We start from the raw sequence: 22,252 nt of genomic DNA on the forward strand, positions 1-22,252 counted from the left end.
TATATTTAAGTATCCAGGGTGGCAGATATAAAGGGATTTTTACAGAGTCAGTTGTATGTTTTATCCATTACGAGCTTGACTGAACATTCCGTCATGATTAGTTACAGTAATTCAGTACCAGAACTACCACATTACATAACTAACAGAAAACAGCTTGCATAGCTATGCACTTGTTGACGGACTGTTTATGAGGTTCACAGTAGTAGGTATAGGACTGTTCTTATATCTGTCTGTATGAGCTAAATTAGAAGTCAGCTGTAGTGACGAATGGTAGTCTGTGGTAGAAGTGTGTTGGTGCCATTATATATGTTGCTGGGTATGTGTGCTTTTTAAGTCGAAAAGATCACATTTGCAAACACTGCAGAAATACCGTCATTGATGAGGGCTCCATTTTAGATAAGCAGGCTAAGAAATTCTGCCACTTGAAGGCAGGAAAAGATGGAATAGAGTCCTTCTTTGGAAGTTTATGCTTATCCGGTAATGAGACGTGAATTTTTCAAAATATTACAGCAGAAATTTCAAACCATCATTGAAAGGGTTTTGATGGGCAACAAATTTTGTCAAACTCTCTACAAGCTGTTGTTTTACTAAACAGAAACACAAAACCAATTATGTTTTTCTTGAAGATGAGAGTTTTTCATCATATAAAGATGAGAAATAGGGATAAATGTCTCTTATAGGCAAAGGGAAAAAAAGAAAGCAATTAAGGCTATGTGTTGATATAAAAGTTCTGGAACAATATAGGTATAACTTGAGTATCAACCTTAAAAACTTTACAGGTTGATGCTTGGATCCACTACAGTTTACTGCCACTGAAAGGTATGTTCACTGTTGGTTGACATTTAATTTTGTAAGTCTTACTTTAATTAGCATGTCTGCATGCTCTATCTTTATTTAAAATATCTTAGTTCTTAATTCTTAATGTTGGTTACATTTTTATCCATTCTTTTTATTGGTTGCAAAGGGAAACAGAATTTCATATACTTTATCTTACATCTACATTTTTTGTGGCACATTCATGTTTTCCAAGAATGCTTTTCCTCTGCTATTCTTTGTGACTTTTAGTAATGGCTATTGTATTTGTGTTTGTTCTGATCATGTTTTTTTTAGGTATGAATTTTGCTTTTGCTGATATTTGTGATTGTTTTTAAGTAGATTCATGCAATGTAATGATAAGGTGAGGGAGAGGTGTGGTCATAAAAAGTGTATGGTTAAAAAAGCTGAAGAGTGTGTCCTGAAATGGTTTGGACACACTGAGAGAATGAGTAAGTATAGGTTAACAAAGAGGATATATGTCAGTAGTGGAGGGGATAAAGGAGAAGGGGGAGATTGAACTGGAGATGGATGAATGCAGGAGGATAGAAGACGTGTGGAGGATGGAGTGAATTGGAATGCTGTGGTATACAGGGGTCAAAATGATTCCATTGGACTGAACCAGGGCAAATGAGGCAGCCGGTGTACACCTCAGAAAGGTGTGGTGCTAGGGAGCATTGTTTCTGTGCATTACACATGATAGCTATTGAATGGATGAGAGTGAATGAGGTCTTTTATGTGTGTGTGTTCCTGGTACTAGCTTTTTGACGCAAGAAAAGGTGAACAAGTATAGAAGGATGGAGTGAAAAGCATTTTGAATATGCAGGAGCGTGAAAGACATGCGAGGGATAGAGTGAATTGAAGTGATGTTACATTAGATATTGTACATAACCTACCGAACAGTATCGGCACGTTGTCTCGACACTAACCTTTACATTATAAAAATTATGACGCCTTTTGAAGCGTTGGAACCACCCATGACTTGCTGTAAACTTTTGCGTATACGTAGGATCATCGGCACGCCGTTTTAGCGTATCGAAAAGACTTCTTGCCTTAGCCTGGATCGTCAGTAGACTAAGAGGTATCTGCTTCTGTATCTGGTCTTCCATCCACGTGGCAAGTAATTTTTCCATGTCATCAATCGGCCCAGCTCTTTTCTTCGTGATGATAGTGGATTGAACCGACGCTGAAGAGTTCACTGCATCGCTGATTCGCTTCCTATCCTTTAAGATGGTCGAGATCGTCGATTGCGAAAGTCCTGACTCACGTGCGATGGCCATTACTGGCTTGCCTCCTTCATGCTGGGCAATTATCTTTAATTTCATCTCCAGAGTAATTGCCTTCCTCTTCTTCTTGTCACCAGAAGCAGGAGACACAGATGGGCGTTTTGTAAACATGTGATGGGAGGCAAAAACACAAAATCCACAAAACGCTGGCAACACACTACACTGTAGAGTAATGGTTGTTTACACTCGTGATCGCGTGGCTGACTGGAAGATGCTGCTCGCTGTCGCTGCGCAGCATCACCAGGGGAGTATCACATCTCATATCGCTCGCCCGGGAAGATCAAAATTCAAAATTCGAAGTGAGGTTTCAACCGAATGTGTATCGCTATCGCACCGTCGTAAAGTCGAAAGAAATCGTAAGTCGAACCATCGTAAGTCGGGTTGGGTATCATTTGGTAGTCAACGAGCGGCACTACGCGCCGGCGGGTATCGCGAGGGTTAGTGACAGCTGCTGAGTGAACCAGCACTTTAGTGGCTGTCAAGTTGAACTCCTCTGACCTAGTTAGCTGTCTTTTCTTTCTGCCTCATGAACGAATGGACTACTGGCATTCTGTCCACTAACATACAACCTCTCCTTGTCATATGTAACACTTGACAACACTTAACTCATGCATCTCATTCCTCGTAACTCTAGATTTTCCTGCGTTGAGCACTATGTGCTAGCCCTACGTTTTGTCAGAATGTTACGAGCACTAGGTAGAAGTAGTAGGTATGAACACATAGGTAAGAGCTTTAGGTAGAAATATTAGGTAGAAGGAGCAGGTAGGAGCATTAGATAGTAGTCATTAGGAACATTGGATAGAAGCCTCTGTAAGCACTGCGCTAGACTTGCTCTCTGCCAGTGGCCTGTTGAGGGTGAGGCACTAAAGGCTAAGACGTGGCAATGGAGTTCTTTTGTTATGGAGACTCTTGCCGTGGTCACACCTGTGAGGGAGTTCCAGTTGGAACGGGCGTCATAGACTGATTGATAGACAGATAACCACCCATCAGTACAACACCACAAACACCGTTTCAGCATAAGACCTTTCAGGATGTAACTTCCTTAAAGGAGACAGCAATTACTTGACTTTTCACTTGCCCTGCACTTTCTGCACACACACACACACACACAGAGCAACACATCAGTTTACTACCCGTGGTACCGACTGGTGGACGTGGCCAGCTTCCTCGGTGCTGTAGGAATTCCATAAGGTTAGCATGAACCCGTAGGGCAGGAAGGTCGGTTGTGTGTGTGTGCGTGTGTGTCTACAACTCTGCAGACATATCCTTTGACCTATCACTGCCCACGTTGTTACTACTATAAAAAAAAAAGACACTGAACACTTATTGCTCAGTTATCCTGCACTCTCTGCGCATAGATGCATCCTGGTCCTCCTCACTAACTGCTACATAGAGGGCTCAGCTAGAAAGAGTACAGAGAAGGGCATGCAAATCGTCCTAGGCTTTTCTAACACCACCTACCAAGAGGCCCTCATTTTGCTGGACCTGTCCACCCTCTCCAGCTACCACCGACAGCTCACACGGCAGTCTGTTGGTAGACTGTTAACACGCCCCTGTCACCCCTTCCCTCGACGCCCCTCCAACCCTAATAATATACTGTGTTCACAAACATGCGTATCTGCCATCAATAATATCTGGATGTACCTCACTCACGTGCTTGTCCAAAGCGTACAGATATTTAGCCCATCTTGATTAAGTTTTTATGATTAGTCAACTTTGTCAATATTATGACACTCCAGTTCTGTAATATCTGTATTTTTCCCCCCAAAAAATGGCTGCTTGAATCCAATACACCGTTTCTTATTTATATCATTTACTTATGACATTCGAGGGGTATATATATAAAGACATTTCCCGACTTACGCAAGGTTTGCGTGACTTCGCGTAAGTTGAAATTTCCGTAAGTCGAGACCACATGATTTCACCCGAAATATTTGAGCATCCCTCCCCATTTACTAGTTCGTGTCTCTGGTAATGCGTCGCGCAGGTGCCTGTTGCGGTTGTGCACTGCACTGTAATGAACACTTGCTCACCACACTTACAACACCTCAAACTCCAGACTGCAACAACAACACTCCGAGCAACAGAAATATGTCCAAGAAACTACCAGCTACAAAAGAAAAAAAAAAAAATAGAAAAAATTTACCTCAGTCATAGAAATGGGCGGAGTTTGTACAGGCGGCTGTATTGTGGTGTACCCGCCATTGTCAAACAGTATCTTTCGGGCCATTTCGACTCCTTTCCGATGCCTCCACATCAGCACTTGCAGCCTCTCCACTCACATTAGTATTACGAAAATCAGCACGAACCATAAATTTATTGAACCATCCGTGACTGGCCTCAAATTTTGGGATATCCTTACTGTACTTTCCCTTAACTTCTTTAAAAGAGTCTTCTAGCCTTCGCTTTGATCGCCTTGTGATTTAGCGGTACGCGACTTCGAAGCTTATCTTCCATTCACAGGGTCAGCAACTTAACCATCTCGCGGATGGCACCGACTCGTTTCTTGATTACGACCGTGGATTTTAGATTTTGTCGAGCCTTTGACGTATTCCTTGATGCGCTCACGGTCCTTTTATTAGGATCGTGTTCGCTGTCGAAACAGCCAGCCCGAGCTCACGCGAGATGGATGAGTGTGTTTGACCGCCTTCGTACTTTTTTGATGATTTTCATTTTCACCTCGAAATCAATCATTTTACGTTTGCGAGGAGGAGGAGAAGGGGGTTCCCCACTTTTATCGTCACCTGGGCGTTTCCCAGTCATTGTAAATTTGATATAAGGGAGATGTTTACTCTAACGGTTACTAACAATTGTTGCGGAGATGCGTACGGAACAATTGTAACCGAGTTGTTTACGTATAACGTTAGCCCACCTACGGGGTATAGGCTGCCTGCTTGACGTATCCCTCCGCTGTATTCCTCCGCGCGCGCGCTACTTGGCTTGTCAGATGCTAAAGCAAATGTTTCCGTCTCGGAAAAAAAAAAAAAATGTATTATAGCTATGGAGGATTTTTTTCTTCTGGAAACTATCTCATGTCGTACCAGTTCGAGGGAATGCAATACTCACCCTGACATGAATACAATTGTATAGTTTTGTATTTGCTTGCGTGAATATCGTGTTCACGTGTACATTTTTTTTTTTGTCAGCTGAGGCCGTAATGAAGACCATCCCATGAACGCTATATATGGCCTAGCCTAAGCCAGGTACCCAGTTTATAGACCCAATATTTAGGTGTGGATGAACAGCTAGGTTGAATGTGGACCAGGATTCGAACCTATCCACTCGACCCTTGGCAGCTTTTGAATGCGTCTCGATCAGGAATGCTAACAGCAAAAAATGTACTATGATATTTATTGTCACGTTTATTTGTTATTTGGAGTGTAACTCCACATTAATACTGGACGTGTTCTTGTTATCTATCTGCAGCTGAGGTGGGCTCATGTGTGGTAAGCGAGCGCGTCATGTAGTTGCCAGCGCTTGCTAGAAGGCGCAAACTTCACTGGCGGACGCGAATACTGTATCATATATATATATATATATATATATATATATATATATATATATATATATATATATATTTATATACTGTCACGTTATTTCATAATACCAGATTACCAAATACACTACTCAACGCGAATACTGTATCATATATATATATATATATATATATATATATATATATATATATATATATATATATATATGTACTGTCACGTTATTTCATGGTACCACATTACCAAATACACTACTCAACCTGGTCGTTGGTAGGGGTGGTGGTGTGTGGGCGTCCGCTCCGAGGCCTGTCGTCTGTAGCGCCAGTTTCCAGGTGTCGCTTAATCCATCGTGAAACAGTATTCCGGTGGACGCCAACCCGCCGGGCGATATCAGAGACACCGTAACCTTCGTTGTGAAGGGCGATGATGATTCCTCGTGTTCTCTGCGAGGTTTCCATATCAACTGGCATGTGTAAGGCACTACTGCCACATATTGCCTCTTGTTGTTTTACACCCGCCGTGCTCACGTGGCTCATGGCACGTGGTTCGTAACACGTTCACCGCGAGACAGAACCCCCCTCTCTCGTTTTCAGGCCAAACGTAGCATGAAACCGTAACGATGAAACGAACACACCAACAGTTATCCTCTCGTTTGCTCTATTACCGCATAGGTCGTTTATATATAACCAGTGGTACCAACCGTCTCCTTATCCCATGTGGTGGAAGTCATTTAACTGTTGAAATCGTTCCCATATGGCAACACTGGCTGTATTGGATACCAAGTACGTGAGGAGGGGGGGTGGTGTTGAGGATACGAAGTACCAACCCTCCCGACACGTCACAAGTTTAACGTACGATTTCGGTAGTGGTCGACCACGCCCTGCACCGATACTTTCTGGATCTAGCGTACATACAGACACACAAATAAAGTACTTGTGAATATAACTAGAAGGATGATTCGTGGGACGACGGCTTCCACCAGAACGCAGCTGCCGGCGAAATAAACGAAAATAGCGATGCGCATCGGCCTCCTGCACGCAGGCGCAGAGAACCCAAAAGAATAAGGGTTCTCTTTCGGTTTTATCCCTCGCGATACTAACCCCTAAAAAAATATTTCTCCATAAGCAACATAAAAATAGAACATTTTATACCGAATCAGCTCTGTTTCAGGTAGTCCTTTGTCAGGTCTTGCATGAAGGCGAACTGATGCTAACAAAGACATGGGAGGGGGAAAGGGGTGGAATTTATATATGAAAAAAAAAAGATTCTTTTGCTTGTAAATCAAACATTACATCATGTATGGGTAAAGTGTCACGTGTTTTGCATGTACGGGAATGAGAAGGGGCAAAACTCTGTGAATGTCATCATGGACTCAGCAAACTGTGGCGCCGGTAGGGCGTCGGATCATCCGGGTAGCGTTTGGGACATATATAATTCTGGCTCTTAATTCAGCACGACATAGGGGCCATCTTCTAATTCCCATCACCGGCAACTTAGTACACGCTTCAATGGGATATTATCGTTCTTAAGACTCGTTCGCATAAGTACTACCTTAGAAAATCAACACCAACGCGATATGATACCAATTTCGTTATTTTCAACCTTATGCAGTTGTATGAAAAGCTCATTTCAGCAGCACCCTTGGCTGGCACGCCGTTCTAGTTGAGCCTGAGCGACTTTTAACCTTATGTTGTGCCTATAAAGGTTAGACTGGCGTCTCAACTTGAGCAATCAGTAACACTGAAATTAATTCCGTTTTGAACCTTAAGTTGCCGGTATATAAGACTGGAATTCATCGCCCAGGACTGAAAGTAACTCACCGACTTTGATCCTTATTCCAAGAGAGCTTAAGGTCTAAATTTCGGTCTCGGCACGATATGTAAGACCGCAGCATTCCATCCCTTAAAGCGCAGCGGCATAAGGCCAGCAGGAATAACAAGTGTTCCTGAACCCAGAATCAGCGGGCGATTTACTTCAGTAAAGTTTGGTTGGGTTGCCTGCGACAGTAGTAGGTAGAGACCTGTATTTTTTTTTTTTTCGGTAATAATAATGTAACCCCCATGTGCTTAGAACAGTAGTTACAGGTAAAATATTTAGTATTTATAGATTAGGCTACAGAGAGAGAGAGAGAGAGAGAGAGAGAGAGAGAGAGAGAGAGAGAGAGAGAGAGAGATTGCGTAATTTTGTGACTAGATTTGTAATACTGAAAACTTTGTGAAACCGAATCACTCAGATATAGCCTTAAACAAATAGAAATGCGCTGTGTTAAACATACGGTGAATAAGGAAGGGAGGTGGACTGATAAAGACAGAAAGAGAGAGAGAAAGAGAAAGAGAGACAGATGGCCTAAAACAGATGAAAGACTTAAATAAAGACAAGCTGAAAGACAACGAGAACGTTCACTTTACCGATGTTGCCATCACCTCCTTTATAAATCTTATTTGACGATTAATCTTCCTTTACTTCCACACTTTCCCTTCAACCTTAATATCATGGTTTGATAGTTTCCATATGTCTTAATATATCCATGACCCAAAGTAAAGTTTTCAGTAGAAACTGAAAGACACTAAAAAGAAAAAAGTTTGTCAATACGGCAGCCATTCTCTGCCTCCCTCCCTCCTCTCTCTCTCTCTCTCTCTCTCTCTCTCTCTCTCTCTCTCTCTCTCTCTCTCTCTCTCTCACAGCTTCAGGTGAGTCACTGAACGAATCTTCCAGCAATTTCTCGTTCGATTTCCCGCATACCGGCTTTTTTTTTTTTCCTTTTTTTTCAAGTCTACATTAGTAACAGGAAAAACATTTCCCCTCCCCCTGAGTCGTCGGTATGAATGTATGTGATACGTTAAGTGCGCTGGTGGTTCTGGTCGCCCGAGTGTGTGGGCGTCGGGCGCGCATTCTCGTTGCTCGGGGTACACAAGTCAGTCACCCCTGGTAACGCAAGACCCCCGTCCCTTACCCTGTTCTCTTAAAGGGCTCTCCTTTACCCCTGTGGGGCGCCCCTCAGGCCCTGGCCGACACCTAGCTGCTTCCCTGCCACAAATTAACCGCATATTCTATCCATCTGTTACTTCCTGGGATTCAAGGTATACATGCAGTCACGGCGGAAAATACTGGCGTGCCGTGCCTTACAGTGCAACGCCACGTATTAAGAATATCAATATACGAGATAAAACGGCTACTCACTCCCAACAAGTACTTCGTATGACGTCCCTTGGCCTCAATGCACTCCTGAAGGCGCTTGGGAACCGATGTTGCAAGATACTGAAGGCATTTAGGTTCGACATTGTCCCAGATATCACGGATGGCGGCCTGGAGCTTAGGACCGCTGGATGTATCCCAGCTACACAACCGTGACTTTATAATCGACCACAGGTTCTCAATAGGGTTGAGGTCGGGTGTGTTCCCTGGCCAGTCCTGTATGTACGTCACGTCACAAAATGCGAACCAGTCACGTATTAATTTAGCAGTGTGGCATGGAGCACCATCCTGCATGAAGATACGACACCCAGTCCTCTCGAAACAGTCGGGTAATTCATCACACAACAGCTCCAGGTAACGATTCTGGTTCATGGTCGCATTTCGGTGTAAGAAGACAAGGCTCCCAACACCGTCGTAGCCAAAAGCCCCCCAAACCATGAGTGAATCTGGGATGTTTACAGTTGCTTGAATGTACTTCGGGTGGGACGGATCACTATCTGGCCTCCGGTACATTTTGCCTCTACGGCTGCCAGTAATGTCAAATGTAGCCTCACCAGACCACAACACTTTCTTCCACTTTTCGTCGTCCCACTGCAGATATTTCTTGGCAAATGCGAGTCTGTTCATGCGCTGGCGCTCAGTCAGGAGCGGCGTCTTTCGAGGCGCACGCCTCTTGAATTTCAAGTCATCATGCAGCCGGCTACGAATCGTACGTACGGACACATGACCAAGTAGCGTAGGATTCTCTTCCTTTAACTGTCGTGCTGAAATGCTTGGATTCCTCTCCACTTGACGTTGGATCGCCTTCAGAGTGCTTAGGGAGGTGACGCGCGGTCGCCCGGGTCGTTTCTTTCGCGTGGGGATGGCAGTGCCACCACCGTCAACAAAGCGCTTCTTCCACCTTTGTACACTTCGTAGTGCCAGGCCAGTAGTTTGGGCTACTTCCTTATTACACTTCCCTGCCTTGTACAGGGCAACCATGGCGGCAATGTCCTCCTTGGACAAGTCCTTAAGACCGGGCATTGTAACACGAACACGAACGCAGCGCAAAGCACACGTGGGGAAGGTGGAGGGGGGGGGGGGGGGGGAAAGGTGGATGCCAAGAGGATGACAACAGGAAATTTAACATCCACACACCACAATGGCTCCAGGCAGACTGACCGCCACCTGTTGTGAACCCCATCCCCTCACCCACCGACGTCCATGCGCTGCGCCAGTATTTTTCGCCGTTTCAGAGTCATGTTCTGGCGGTATGATACGAACGGGCGAAAACAAAAAATTCCCTCGGACACCCTTAGCTCTCATTTCCGCAACGGGCGAGTTTAGCCTCTATGCCTCCTCCCCCGGACGCAGGGGCCAGAATCGTGAGGTTGCTGTCGCAATGTGAGACTCTTGCACGGGATTTACGCCACTAGAGACTTGCACCATAAAGGTAAAAATCAATTTAAACCACGGATCATTTTTTGTCAAGGATGAGGACTTTCGATCCTACGTCGTCCGTATGTAGGAGCGAGACTCGACTGCAGCCTAATTACCCGTTCTCCCAAATAGTTCCCTTAGCCATGCATGGAAATACCGCTCAGTTTATCTTCGTAAGTTCCCAGAAAGGGGACTGAGAATGTCCCCATCTGGGAACTGTATTATAAAGGGGCAACTCCCACGCCCAATTGTAAATTCTGCCAATTTAGGGAGTAATGTAGCCTGTAGGGACTGGTGGGTGCGTCCCAGGGTGTACCCCCTAAACACACACACACACACACACACACACACGTCACCCTTAACACACCCTTTAACCTTAGGGAAGACGGAGAGGAGGAAAAGGTAAAATAATGATATATGGATGTTATTTACACCGGGAGACTTTGCCAATTTTCCCCAGATATGCTCACAATTTTTTTGTTTATGTTGGCTGAGACGGCACGGGCAGCCGAGACCCTTATTAAGGCCATGCCATCAACGTTATATATATATATACCCTAGCCTTAGACAGGTACCCTTTTTATCGACCAACCCCCTAGGGGTGGATGAACAGCTGGGTTGACTGTGGACCGACGACCCTTGGGCGGCCCGTGAATGCTTCATGGTCAGGAACGCTAATCGCTACACCACGGGCGTCCAATATACTGTTTTCAGTATTTACGAAACATGAATGTTTTCACTGTATTTACAGGACTAAAGAAAAACTTGATTTCACTGTATTTACAGGACCGAAAGCCTGTATTTATTGCATTACAGGACATAAAAGCCAGTTTTCACTGTATGTATAGTAGAAAATTCATATAACGAGAAGACAGTCTGACATCACCATATGTGTAAGGAAGGAGGAGAAGGTAGAGGGAGGGAGGGAGGAGGGAGTATACAGGAGGTGGATGAAGGGGGATGATCAATATAGATGTCAGCTGGCCTTGCCTGACCTTATGACATCCTATGATACAAGCGAGAGTCATGCCGCAGCACAAGGGGGATTTTCGACCTTGTGGGTGTGGTGGATATGGTCCGAGATCCCTCACTGAGGTAAATATTCTACGGACATCCTGTTGCATGCGCCCTTACGGTACTATCCTAAGGGTTGTCTTGTTACCAGAATGCTATTGCTACTTCACCCTTAAAGAACTCCCATCAGGGCGTTAGAAACGGTGAACCCTTGCGGATACTGACCCTTCTGGGGTTCTATATATAAGTGGCAAAATTGCATCATATTCTTTACGTTCATATTTTCGTCCTTATCTCCGAGGGTGATAGGGGCGAATACAGGATCCCCGCCGAAATAAATTCTTGGAACTGAAGTATACATACGCTTTATATGAATTTAAATGTGTATCATCAAAGTAACTGTTGATCTACCCGTAAAGTTGGAACCCTAGGCGTTAAGTAATTCAAACGGTACCCGACTGTTGATCAAGTCAAAAGGTAATTACCCACTAGACGTTTTCAGAAACCAGACCGAAAGGAGAGGGCTACAGAGACCATGGTTTCTCCCGAGGAGTGAAGTTTTTTGAAGTTTTTGAGTGTGTCAAGTGATTCATGCGGTGGTTGTGATTCACAGCATGGACGGATGTACAACAACATTATTCTGAGTCTCGGATTGGACACGCCTCTCTCTCTCTCTCTCTCTCTCTCTCTCTCTCTCTCTCTCTCTCTCTCTCTCTCTCTCTCTCTCTCTCTACCTGCTGGTGAGCGCTACGCGCCAACCCTGGCCTGCGTTGGGCAAAATCACTTCGTAATCTCTCTCTCTCTCTCTCTCTCTCTCTCTCTCTCTCTCTCTCTCTCTCTCTCTCTCTCTTTTCCTCTTTACCTGGTGGTGAGCGCTGCGCGCCAACCCTGGCGTGCGTTGGGAAAAATCACTTCTTAATCACTACCCCCCCTCTCTCTCTCTCTCTCTCTCTCTCTCTCTCTCTCTCTCTCTCTCTCTCTCTCTCTCTCTCTAAAGCCTTTAAGTACTTCCTGCCTAACATTATTCCACCGATCACTTACATTCGTCGTGTTAACAGTAGTCATACTAACAGTTGGTCATGCACTTCTCTTATCTATCAACCAAAGCAAAACATTGCATGAATTAGAATTAGAATCAAGGCGACCGCTAATTCTGGCACGGGTGGGACCATGTCGATGTTGATGGCCCTTATGGTGCAGCTGTATAAGGGTGGAATGCCACACCCTTACTTAGAAAAAAAGAAATAGTCGATACAGCAGTCTTAGACTTTATATACTTATATCTTATGGGTCAAAGTAACAGTAAAATACTGTTCATATGCCTGGTTAAAGGCATTAGCTAATCAAGTACTTATTGTCACTTCAGCATAAAGACTAAAGTAAGGTTTCCATCCATTTGCTTCATGTCTGCTCGAGATAATGCACTAAAATAGACTCTATGCACCTTTTAAACAAGGATGAAAATTGCCTGTCTTCTCATTTGTGGCGCTCTCAACACAAAAATTTCAAGCTTAGTGCTTATGACATCTGTTCGTAAAGACTCAACTCATTCTTAATGAGGAGCTTACTTAATTTGCTGTTGAATAAGGTGATTCTTACGTTATCGCTGATTAATGGTCAAGTTCTTTCAAAACTTAAACATTCCTTCCTTGTGGGAAGAAAGAAAGAAGTGGCTAAATGAATCCGACGTGACCTAATGTTAAAACACCATCAGCCAGTTATATTAATTCACCTCAAGTGTTTTGCTTTTCCCCTGTATTATGACGCGAACGAAACGGTACCCGTCCGTAACCTGGCGCGACACGGTTTTGACCTGCTAGAACCAGACTTGAACCGGAACGGCTCGGCGTGACCTCAGATGACCTGGTTTGAACCGACCTGCTGACTCGGGATGTACCTCCTGGTATCTCGCTCCTTATGCGTATTATTTTTTTTTTTCTTGCATAGTCTTCCATGTTATCACACCAGTGGACATGTAGAGTCCCGTTTTCTTCGTTGTTTACCTCGGTTTCACAGCTGAAGCCATCCTGAGGTTGTACAAGACCCATAGCTTCATTTTCCCGATGATAATGGCGTCTTGTCACCGATTAATCTTGGTTTCCTCTTCATCTTAAAAGGGTTCGCATACGCAAAACGTATGACGCAATGTACCTCGTACCTTGTGATAATTCGACGATCACGAGGACTGAGAGTTGTATGAATTCCAACCGCAGACGATTGGACCATAAGGGAAACAGAAGCGCTTGGGGTGATTAAGAGAGGTAATGATGATGATTGTGGTGGTGGTGGTGGAGGGAGATTGTGGACTGCGATAAATTGATAGATTTATCTGTGTCTTTGGTAACGCTAGAAGCTATTGAACAGGTAGGTGATGATGTCTACGTTTGCATATTCCTCCAGCATTCCGTCACATAACGTTTTGAAATAAGGAGCGAGAAAGCAGGAAGAGGTGAGAGGGTTGTTAGAGAGGTGGAGTGTGGAGCAGAAAGAGGTTAGAGAGGTGGAGTGTGGAGCAGAAAGTGGTGAGAGGGTGGTTAGAGAGGTGGAGTGTGGAGCAGAAAGAGGTGAGAGGGTGGTTAGAGAGGTGGTGTGTGGAGCAGAAAGAGGTGAGAGGGTGGTTAGAGAGGTGGAGTGTGGAGCAGAAAGAGGTGAGAGGTTGGTTAGAGAGGTGGAGTGTGGAGGGAAGTGGTAACACGCACTGGGTGGGTGTGTGTTATGCCAACAGGTGACGCCCAACTCGCCATCACGCACACTTGAGATTCATATAAACCACACACGGTTTCATGCCATACAGCAAGACCAACACGGTTTAAAATGATAAAAGAAATACGCTTTAAAAAATCAAGCGTAGTCGTGGATACAACTCACCTGCGCATTGTCAGTCACAGCTTCAGCGCAGTTGCGCATGTTGGGGCAGGCTATTGCGCCGTTTGAACCGATCAAACCAACCCCTGCTTGCCGTGAATGTCTCTGGTCCATGTCCCTCTTCCTTCTGCAGGTGCCTGAAGATGCGCCTCGCCCTTTTTTATAATAACGAGTTGGCTCGGTGGCATATGAACGCTGCGTCTGGTCATCCACCCCGAGCGCTCGGCCGCCCTTCCGTCGTCTCCAACAAGCTGCGTCTTGAGCGGGTCAGCTTCGTGGCTTTGACCGTCGTGGTCGTCCTGTTAAGAGGCCTTGACCTTGTCCGCGTTCTAAATTAAGGTTCTGACCGTCGACGTACGCCAGTTTGAAAACCGTTACTGACGTCGACCTGTCGCTCCCCAGCCTCCAATCGCCTCAACACTTGTAATTTAAAATCCAGGGAGAGGCTCTTTCTAGACGCTTGACGTGCACTCGAACTCGAGACGCTAGAAGGAGCTGGCGGCCGTTTTCCAAACATGATGATCCGAACAGAGCCACAACGAGTCATAGAAAATGTGCGGAAGGAAAGCGCGGTAAAGTCCGTACTGTGCCAACGGAGAGTGATTCTCGTTGTGTGCGTCCGAACTCTGGAATTGTGACTTCGTTAATCGATTTTCATCTGGTAATATTATTTTTTTTCTTCTAGTAAACGCTTGAGATCGAAGATAAAAGCGAGAGCGTTATCCGAAACAGCGCTTTAACGGGTAGCGCTAACAGGGGTATTCCAATAGGTTACGTCCGGGTTCACACAAGTGGTGTTGGAAGCCAACCCCAGTAGACATTATCACCAAAATCGCCCTTTTTTTTCAACTAAATTTTGTCGTTGTGGATGGTTGCGAATTTTCTGGAATTATCTAGTGGTCAACCCTGATACATGATAACCACGTGTGACTTGATGTATTACTATCCTCCAGCACGGATGGGCCCTACCATTAAACAGCTCGTCTGGATCAAGCTTCAGTCAAACTCATTGATTTAAGTTAAGACCACTGTTCGTTTAGTTGTTAAATGACCTGGCATGGTCGGTGGACGAGAAAGGTCGCTATTGTACACAAGAGAGCCATCTACGACCGTGCTTTCTTCATCTCCAGCAGGACAGTGTATTTCCAACGCGTCCACACCAAAGAAAACAGAATGCCAGTGGTGCGCGCGCAGTCATTACCAAATGACGTTGGGAACTAAGATCATGGTCGAGTATGGACGGTTCAGTGACGTGAACGAACCTTGCCATAACTCATTGTGCCATGAACCCACAACCTTTGATATAATCCTAAAGAGTTCTTGTAGGTCAAAGGACAGGCCTACTGGTTACCTAAACCTCTATAATAATAATAATAATAATAATAATAATTATTATTATTATTATTATTATTATTATTATTATACTAATAGGCTACCATATAATAACAATGATGGTAAGCTACATATAATAACAGTAAGTCATAATTATAATAATTAGGGGCTTGCCTGCTGTAAATTTGATTCCACTTTATCTTTCTACAAGACAAACTAGTGCACCGTAAATTGGTCCGCACTGTTTTGGGGCGCGTCCATTTCATGTAATGAAATACTAAATAACAGCTGACCTCGGCTCTAAAACTTTGAGCTGCGGCGAAATACGGTGGGTAATCCCTGACGTTACCCAGTACATCAGAGAACGCCATTGGGAAGTAGCAGATCTTTCTTTTCCTCTTTAGGCAACTCGACTCGCTGCCTTTTGTCACACTTGCGCCTTTAAATGGCTTTATTTTAATTTCCACGTCTTTAATGGGGAAATTAAGACCCCGAAGTAAGTCTTTCGTCTTCTATGGGTAGCTTATAAATCAAAAACTATTTCGTTATATATATATATGGAACCATGGAAGCGGAAGTGGATCATAGGGTGGGGGAGGGGGCGAAAATTTTGGGAGCCTTGAAAAATGTGTGGAAGTCGAGAACATTATCCCGGAAAGCAAAAATGGGTATGTTTGAAGGAATAGTAGTTCCAACAATGTTGTATGGTTGCGAGGCGTGGGCTATGGATAGAGTTGTGCGCAGGAGGATGGATGTGCTGGAAATGAGATGTTTGAGGACAATGTGTGGTGTGAGGTGGTTTGATCGAGTAAGTAACGTAAGGGTAAGAGAGATGTGTGGAAATAAAAAGAGCGTGGTTGAGAGAGCAGAAGAGGGTGTTTTAAAATGGTTTGGGCACATGGAGAGAATGAGTGAGGAAAGATTGACCAAGAGGATATATGTGTCGGAGGTGGAGGGAACGAGGAGAAGAGGGAGACCAAATTGGAGGTGGAAAGATGGAGTGAAAAAGATTTTGTGTGATCGGGGCCTGAACATGCAGGAGGGTGAAAGGAGGGCAAGGAATAGAGTGAATTGGAGCGATGTGGTATACAGGGGTTGACGTGCTGTCAGTGGATTGAATCAAGGCATGTGAAGCGTCCGGGGTAAACCATGGAAAGCTGTGTAGGTATGTATATTTGTGTGTGTGGACGTGTGTATGTACATGTGTATGGGGGGGGTTGGGCCATTTCTTTCGTCTGTTTCCTTGCGCTACCTCGCAAACGCGGGAGACAGCGACAAAGTATAAAAAAAAAAAAAAAAAAAAAAAAAATATATATATATATATATATATATATATATATATATATATATATATATATATATATATATATATATATATATATCAAGACATAAGACAAACTAATAAATATACAAAGTAAACAAATAATCCCACTACAATGTAGATACTAAATTTGTTAGCCAAATATTATAGATAAAACAACATGCACGTTTGGTAAATTATGTACGCTAGGTTTTTATAATTACCTGTTTGTATTCATCTGTTTGTGCAGTAAGGAGGGATACTTAAGCATCCATGAGGCTCCACCATGTCTTGGTTTGGGCATTATAATAACCAAATCTTTCCTAACACTCTACGTATGCTAATATAATTAAGAACTAATTAACGCACATAACCACAAAATTAGTACAAATCATTTGATTAAAGAATTACATATGGATGATTAAACCTTTCAAGTTTAATTACGTGAAAAGTGAGTATTGGTTGGTAAAATCAGTTACAAAAATAGCCAGTACTGAGACATAATATATGCAGCAGTTCGTAACATTACAGTGGAATGGTCAACTAATTATGTTGCCCTGCCCAGGGGAGACAATTACCTCTAAGTACTACCACTTGTTACTGCTATTTACTAACTACATCTCGTCTTAACCCCTTTGGACACTATTGGCAGCCCTGCAGGGAGAGTATTGTGGTAAGGGCGGAATGTAGCCTAGCAACAGATGGCCGCCAACACCGCCATGCCTAGTTTAAACTACCATTTACACACGTTTGACGTCGCTGGCTCGCACTCTCATAATCTACTTTAATTCAATAATGCCTTATTTAATGCTGACGCTGCTGCATATAAAGTCGTATGCAAGTAACACTTCATTTCTACTTACCTGTAGAAGCAGATCATAAAGCAGTTTTATACATACACTTAACTCCTTTAATGAGGTATTTAACATACATCGCGCCAGTGGATTTATGTGACACTACCCAATTATGAAGACAGATCCGGATATGTGAAGTATTTCAATCATTCCAACACCGCTGTGTCGCCATTCCTCGCTCAGTTTGTTGATGTTGACAATTTTTCATGATTTACACCTTTTTCTGGTATTTAGCAAGGTCGCTTGCTGGCACAACCGAACGATATCATAACCCGAAAGTTTCGTGAAGAATGACAGTACCAATTCATTCCAAGATACGCTTTAAGGAATCACTAGAGAAGAGAAAACTGTAGGTTGACGAGGTGGGCTGTGGGCGACACAAGGATGTTTTGGCGGGAACGCCAAGTTGGGGTCATATCTTTTGTCTTACTGCTTTTGAATTATATATTTTCTAACTCATTTTGCGTCATATTTGCAACAAAAATAGATAATGTAATGCTGTTAAATTGTATGTAATGTAAATATAAAGATGTGTTTTATTTTAGTGAATACATCTTTTAAATTTCAGTGGAATTCAAAAAGATGCGTTCAAAGATGCCATATATTTTTTTTTGTAAGTATGAAAAAAGCAGTAAACTTATGTATTATGTCTGTTATAATTAGAAATTAATTCCAATGCGTGATAATTGTAAGTAATATGCCGTGAATGTGATGCCAGTAATGGTGGCGTTCAAAGCAAAATTTCCGTTGTTATGGTAATTATGCATATGTTAAGAGCGTAAATTATCTGGCGTCCATTATGAATGCTGGACGACGCGCTGAAAACAAGACTTTTGCCGCGAATATAAATGACGCCGACATTTTAACATGACAGTTAAAGTAGCTTACTGATGCAGTTTATTTTTATTGAGCAATGTATGAGTTTACGAAACTATGATTGTTATTTATTTTGCTACACGTAGCTTATTAATAATAATGACAATTATTTCGCAATCTTATGGACGTTTAAAACATGTTCTAGAAAGGTTGATTTAAAGTTCCTCTCATATTGTACTGACAGATAAAGTTAATATCCCGTTAGTTCTTTTTTTATGCTAGGCTGATCCAATTGGGTGGCTCCTGCATTAACGAAATTGGTTTGTGGTTTGGTAACCCATCACTGGTATGGAATGCCACCTCAGTATATTATTGATTTATATATCCGGATTATAATCACAACTGTACTATACAAAAAAATGATACCTGAATATGAAGTAGATAACTACGTAGCTAATCGAAATATCTCTGTCTCGGTCTGTGCACCATAGTGGCCATTATTTACCAGCTTGTTAAGCTTCGCAAATGGGTTAGTTTCCCCCTTCCATTTCCGGTTTCAGTCCAGTCCGTTGATATGTAACAGGCGCCATAGCCTATGGAAGAGGCAGTTTACCATGTAGCTGTTAATGTTTACATTTTGGTATGCGATTATAAGGGCCCGAACTACTGTGCGTAAATTGGGACTCTGTGTCCCCCCCCCCCACACACACTCACAGACAGACAGACAGACACGCACACCACACACACACACACACACACACAATATATTTTAGTATTATGAAAATCCTGGTATTAATTGTAGCTTAATTATATTTTATTCTGAGATCAGAATGATATTGGCCGTTGACAATAGACGGAAGTATTGTATGATAAGCAGTACATACGAGAGGGGTTCAGTGCCATCATGTGTGGGGTCTGGATGTCGACTGATGTCAAACTGGACATCATACAAGATGACGTCATGATAGCCAGGGTCGATCAGGTCGACTGCAACGTCACCAATGTGTGCGTAAATAGGTCAACTTTAAGCGAACTTGGGTTGCAGGGTGCCCGCGTTGATCATCTTTTTTGTTTATTTTTTTCCCCCCGTACATGCTCGCCATTTCCCGCGCGAGCGAGGGAGCGCCAAGAACAGACGACTGTTATTTGGCTTTACGTAACCGCCGGCTCCGATTTGAACATCTCAGGAGAGTCGGGAACCCACGTGTGGAACGCCCTCTCCTTCCCCGTGCGAATTGGTGATAACCAGCTGGTAATTATGTAACAGTTTAGCCAGAAACGCAATCTAACTAGGCAAAAAAAAGCTTCTCATTGGTTGTGCAAACCCGGTCCCCCGCTACTGGTATGGGCCAGGCTATTGCAGGCTAACTGCCCATGCGGTAATTTGACCTTACTTAATGGTCGTTTGTACTGCAATCTGTAAGGATAGATAGGGTGTTGCAACGAATACTAATTCTGCTTTACGTATCTTATATATATATATATATATATATATATATATATATATATATATATATATATATATATTTCATTTTTTTTTATTATACTTTGTCGCTGTCTCCCGCGTTTGCGAGGTAGCGCAAGGAGACAGACGAAAGAAATGGCCCAACCCCCCCCCCCCCCCCCCCATACACATGTATATACATACGTCCACATACGCAAATATACATACCTACACAGCTTTCCATGGTTTACCCCAGACGCTTCACATGCCTTGATTCAATCCACTGACAGCACGTCAACCCCGGTATACCACATCGCTCCAATTCACTCTATTCCTTGCCCTCCTTTCACCCTCCTGCATGTTCAGGCCCCGATCACACAAAATCTTTTTCACTCCATCTTTCCACCTCCAATTTGGTCTCCCTCTTCTCCTCGTTCCCTCCACCTCCGACACATATATCCTCTTGGTCAATCTTTCCTCACTCATTCTCTCCATGTGCCCAAACCACTTCAAAACACCCTCTTCTGCTCTCTCAACCACGCTCTTTTTATTTCCACACATCTCTCTTACCCTTACGTTACTCACTCGATCAAACCACCTCACACCACATATATATATATATATATATATATATATATATATATATATATATATATATATATATATATATATATATACTTGATCATATCCTTCAAGAGCGCAAAAGTTACTTAAATTGGATCATTACGTCGAAATTAATTCTTTGATAAACACTAATAATTATCTAGTTCACAAAGTCAATTTTTTATACGTTTGTTAAAGAGTTTAAAAAGTTTTTTCAATAGGCTTGCAGGTGGAGGAAGGGAACCTGGTGTGATTATAGATACAAAGATGATAAGAATGTCTTCTGAATATGTAAGGTTCAAGTTGATACACAGTTGGTGTGAATATTTAAGGTTTTGTGTTAACCAAAGTCTATATCGTATAGGAGGCTTCAAGTGGAAATATAAAGCATCTAATTATACAGAAGATTAAAAATTATATTGATAATTAGAGTAAAATATGAAATTATTATTATTATTATTATTATTATTATTATTATTTGATGATTTCTCAAAATTTCAATACCTGGAGCGATAGATAGATAGATAGATAGATAGGTAGGTAGGTAGGTAGGTAGAGAGAGAGAGAGAGAGAGACAGAGAGAGAGAGAGGACACCACCACCGCTTCAAGTCATCGTGAAGTCAATTAAAACAACATCAACGACCCAGATTAAAGCTGATATGTTATCTGATAACATAGTCTCCTCCCGATAACAGTTATCGACATTGTCGAGTTACCTTGTGCATGTCGACTACAAGTGGCTCATATCTGTATGTAGTGTGAGTCAGTCATATTAACATTATATATATATATATATATATATATATATATATATATATATATATATATATATATATATATGTATATATATGTATATATATATATATATATATATATATATATATATATATATATATATATATATATATATATATATATATATATGTATATATATGTATATATATATATATATATATATATATATATATATATATATATATATATATATATACTATCCCTGGGGATAGGGGATTAAGAATGCTTCCCACGTATTCCCTGCGTGTCGTAGAAGGCGACTAAAATGGGAGGGAGCGGGGGGCTGGAAATCCTCCCCTCTCGTTTTTTTTTTTTATTTTCCAAAAGAAGGAACAGAGGGGGCCAGGTGAGGATATTCCAAAAAAGGCCCAGTCCTCTGTTCTTAACGCTACCTCGCTAACGCGGGAAATGGCGAATAGTTTAAAAGAAGAAAAAAAAAATATATATATATATATATATATATATATATATATATATATATATATATATATATATATATATATGTGTGTGTGTATGTGTGTCTGTGTGTGTGTGTGTGTATGTTTGTCTGTGTGTGTGTGTATGTGTGTCTGTATGTATGTGTGTGTGTTTATGTATGTGTGTGTGTGTGTGTGTGTGTGTGTGTGTGTGTGGTATACGGGAAATAGGAAATGAGAAGGCACAAGGAATAGGATTAGTACGAAAGCACAGAGAGTGGGTAAAGAGCTCTGTGAACTCCCTTAGATGTAACACAGATAATGGGAAGGGTGATATTTCATATAAGCACAGGGAGTAGGAGGGGGGACTCATAACAGGAAGTGGGTCTGGAGGAGAAGCAATAACAGGTAGTGGGATAAGGGTTAAATAGTGACATAAACACAGGAAGTAGGCATTGCCAACACTAGCAGTTGTGCATGATAGATGCAAGCACAGGTAGTAGGGAAGGACGGAAGCAGGGTGCAGATATAGAAGCCCAGGGAGTGGGGGCGTGTGGGAGGGAGGCACTGGGGACTAACAAATGCACAGGGAGTGGGAAGGCATT

The sequence above is a fragment of the Panulirus ornatus genome, chromosome 49 (assembly GCF_036320965.1).
Source record: "Panulirus ornatus isolate Po-2019 chromosome 49, ASM3632096v1, whole genome shotgun sequence".
Lineage (NCBI taxonomy): Eukaryota > Metazoa > Arthropoda > Malacostraca > Decapoda > Palinuridae > Panulirus > Panulirus ornatus.